The 4,070-nt window shown below is 54.5% G+C and overlaps 1 long non-coding RNA gene across 1 annotated transcript; it reads right to left on the bottom strand.

Moving 5' to 3' along the window:
• Positions 1-254: 254 nt before the first annotated feature.
• LOC123597160 lies at positions 255-3,616 on the bottom strand. Its single transcript, XR_006712001.1, has 2 exons — positions 3,534-3,616; positions 255-2,361 (listed from the first exon to the last, which is right to left on the bottom strand). It is a non-coding gene; the product is annotated as an uncharacterized LOC123597160 (long non-coding RNA).
• Positions 3,617-4,070: the final 454 nt, after the last annotated feature.

Genomic DNA, 4,070 nt, shown 5'->3' with positions numbered 1-4,070 from the left:
AGCCAAAGTCGGATGCTTAACTGATTGAGCCACCCAGGCGCCCCTATAGATGATGTTTATAAATATCTTTCCCTTCGTGCCAGCAGGTGGGATTAAACCAAATTAACATGGAAAAGGGAAGGGGGAAAAGAATCCAAGAGGTATAGAGGGTACCCTTCGGAAAACAAGAAATATTCAGGTAGCAGGTGTGAAAGTTTTAAATAGAAACCTGCTTACACTGCACTCAGAGTAACAACAACATTTGGAGGTCCCGGTTCTTTTCAGAAGACTGACATTTAATTTCCAGATGGTTCCAGGACAACAGACTTAACATCCCATGGATTCGTTGTAGCAGATGCCCAGCTCGATGGCCCATTGTGTCTGTGCCTTTCAAACTCTGGGTTTAGGAATTCATTTTCTGAGTTGTATGCTAAATCTCTTATGTTCCAACACACACACACACACACACACACACACACACAATGACTCTGTTTTTTAAAATGTAATCATACATGGGAATTTTATGACATCAAACCCTTAAAAATGTGGAAATCTGGGTTTCAAAATCCTTACTGGGAGAAAATAATAAACCTCTTGATTCACAAATTTTTTTTTTTTTTCTCCGCTTATGGTTCATTCTGGAACTGTGGCTGGCACACGCTTAGGAGACTGGGGTAGGAGGCATAATCCGGTATTCACGGACGCCTGGCCCGGGCCCTGCAGACCGCGCCTCCGATCTGGAAATACTCTCTCCTCAGACAGGAATAGAGAGGCGACTTTTGGGTCACTCCCAACCTCACAAAAGGCTTTTCAAACAAGATGAAAAAAAAAAAAAAAAAAAAAAAAAAAGAAAAAAGAAAAAGGGAAAAGAAAAAAAAAAAAAGCTCTGATGTGTTGGGAGAACCCAGTGAGCTTTCGAACGGCAAAGATGGGGTGAGCCTCCGGGAAGGCGGATGTGCGGGGCGGCCGAGTGAGGAAGAAAGGGTTACGGGCGGGCGGAGGAGGTGATGGAGCCCCCCACTTCCTCCAGGTGTCCTTTGCGCGGACTTTCCAGTCAGGCTCTTGGCTGCAAGAGGTCATTCTTTTTCCTGTGGCTCGGGTATCTGCTTTCCAGCTCTTTCTGGAAAGCCTGTGTAAGGGCCGCCTGCCCGCATGGGCTGCCTCGCCCACAGCCCCGTTCCCCACCAGGGAGGGTGAGCACATTTCAGATGAATTTCCTCCTAGGAGCTCCTAGAGACGCGGGAGCCTTTGGCCCCGGTGGGGCCAACACCTGTGTTCCTAAATCGGGGACGGCTCCGTCTCCCTCTAGAACGACCCCACTTTCCTGCGTCTGTCGGGGAAGCAGAATATACAGCCTCGAGAGGGCGGTGAGGAGGAGGAGGGAGGGAGGGAGGCCTTGGCCCAACTCCTCCGATCTCTCCGAGGGCCCAGGAGGCACGAAGCGGCCTTCAGCTCGAGGAACGTAGAATTCCTCAATCGCAGGCGAGCCGCCAACGCCCAGTAACTCTCGCGGCGTGGATACGCTGAGCGCCGCTGTGGGCACCGGGCTGTGACAGAGGACAGAGAGAGTCAGAAGTCCTTGCCCGCGTGAAGCTGGCATTCCAGTGGGCGAGGCAGATAAGGAAGGAGACAAGGGGGAGATAAGCTCGTGGGAAACCACTCGTGGGCGGGAGCTCGGAAGAGAGTGGTGGGGGACAGCTCACTGATGAGTGGGCGTGTGGGTAAAGACCCCGAGGAAGGGAGTGAGGGAGCCACGTGGGTGACACAGAGCGCTCGTGGTGGGGGGAACAGCACGCGCCAAGGCCCTGAGGCAGATGTGCGCCTGGTGCGTTCAGCCAGCGTGGCTGCAGCCGAGGAGCACAGACCACGGGCCGGAGAGAGGGAAGGCGTGAACCTTGTTTAGGGCCCCATCTTCCAAACCGGCCAGAAGGAGATTCAAGGGAAAAGTCGTGCAGGTGGTAAGGTGACAACTGTGACAGCGAGGGATAAAACAAGTTGAAGGCAAGCCCCAGAAGGTGGTGGGGGTGGGGGGTGGTATTGGGTAGGTGACGGGAGCATCTCGGGTCTGGGACAGGTTGTGCGCTTGACAAGAGCGTGTAAGAGAAGCGACCTGAACTGCACTCGGGCGGGCTCTCTGGACCCCGTGGGGATGTCCACCCCTGCGTGGGGAGAGACGTTTCGAAATCTCTCGTGGCAGCTGGACTCACCCTTTAGATAAGAGAGAGTTGAGTCTTCCTCCTCGGACTTCTGTCAAGGTCAGGGGAAGAGAGAGTTCACCCCTTTACATCTGGGACGGCATCTCCTCCGAGTTTCTCTTCCGTCTGTGTCAGCAGCCGTCGGCCCTGCCGTTAGGAGATGCGAAGGTGCCGTGTGACACATCCCCTGCTTTGTCAACGTCGAGAAAGAGGAAGCGTCTTTATTGAATCTGCCTTTGTATCTATCCAGTTCCCAAACCATCTCCCGGTGCGCCCCCCCCCCCCCCCGCCCCCCGATCTTGCTAGGCAAAACTGTTCTGGTATATGATGCCCACGATTATGTGGGGATCCAAACCAAATCACCATCTCTAAGCTTCCTAGGACCTTACGCTCTAAGATCAAGAAATCGCTGCCAGGCTGAGAAGGAGCCTCTCGAGACGTCGAGCACACGCTCCTTCTCTGCCCCACGCAACAGCACAGAACTCGCTTTCCTTTCTGCCCTCGGCGGCCTTCCCGGCAGCTTGCGTGCCCTTGGAGAACACCACTCCGTAAGCGCGTGTTCTTCAAGTGGGTGTTTGGAGCCCTCGTGAGCTTTTGTTTTTGTTTTTACCAGGGTGGGGAGTTGGCGCAGAGGACGCGCCGGCCTGTGGGACATAGTTCCCTTTGGAGGTGGCTCGCAAGGCACTCTGAGTCACTCTCGCACCCCACCAATGGAGCCATCCTGGAATAAATGCTTAAAAAAACCCCCAAAACACAGAAAACAGAAACCAACAAACAAAACCCCAGAACAAACAAACAAACAAACAAAACCCTACCCCGTTTCCTGGCAGGTCTGAAGCTCGGAAGGGTCGAGATGTTGCAATACGCGGGGGGCAAGTCAGAGCGAATTGCTGGGCTGTGGGAAACTTGGACGTGATCTCATCATGCCCAGGCCGCAGCCCGGGCTCTGACTGATTCCCCGGGAACCACTGGCGGAGCAGGGAGAAGAGCCAGGCCCCAGAAATGCCAGAGAGCGCGGCTCACCCAGGTTATCCTAGAAGCCCAGACAACGATGGTCAGATGCTAGTGGGAACGCTGTCTGCTGACGAGCAGCTCTGGTTCCTTGGCTAAAACCCCAGCTGTGCCGGGGACTGACCTCATTCACGAAGTAAACATTGAATCAGATACCGGCAGGCCTAGCCCCGGTTGAGTGGAAATAACATGGATGTTTCCATAATTATGAAGCTGCCAATTGGATTTGGCAAGAGGGTCCCTAAATATGTCGATCGGAATGAGTTCATTACCTTTCCTTGCCAAGTTAATCAGGGGCCAATGGCCTCGTTGCGGTTGAAATGATCTGTATTAAAATGCTTTACTTACATTTTAGTTTTTATATTCCGAATAATGTACTGGAAAGCGGCGTCGTCTAGCAACCGGAAGACAATACTGGGAGCTGGGGGGAGGGGGGGCGGGGCTGCGGCAGCACGCGTGCGCCAGCGGTTACCGCACTGGGTCTCGTAATCCCGTTACTGGAGGACCGGATGGGGGCTGCGCAGGTCCGGCTTCATGAAGTGGGCGTGGCTACAGTCTCTGTCCCGTGTCGGCACGTGCCACTTCGGGGTCGCAGGCACTGACTGTGGCGACCGTCTGTGCACCCAGGCTACAGGCTCACCATGCCCTTGACCATGCCCCCGACCCCCTTTCCGCCTTGCGCCTTCCTTTTCCCGCCGTTGAAAGCGGGGTGGGGGGTGGGGGGTTTGCGACCCCCATGGTCGTTGAGACCACCGTTTGCGAAGCAGTTTTAGTTCATGATCTGGGGGAGAAATGATTCCGGACGGCGGTTCCTTCCTTTTTCTCATTTACTTGCAGAGGCAGCGGAGGCGGATGGGGGAGGAGCCAGGCTGCCTGAGTTCCCGG

This window comes from Leopardus geoffroyi, chromosome C1, assembly GCF_018350155.1.
Source record: "Leopardus geoffroyi isolate Oge1 chromosome C1, O.geoffroyi_Oge1_pat1.0, whole genome shotgun sequence".
Classification (NCBI taxonomy): domain Eukaryota; kingdom Metazoa; phylum Chordata; class Mammalia; order Carnivora; family Felidae; genus Leopardus; species Leopardus geoffroyi.
Note: the sequence above shows the minus strand (reverse complement) of the source record. Positions and strands in the feature narration are given on the sequence as shown.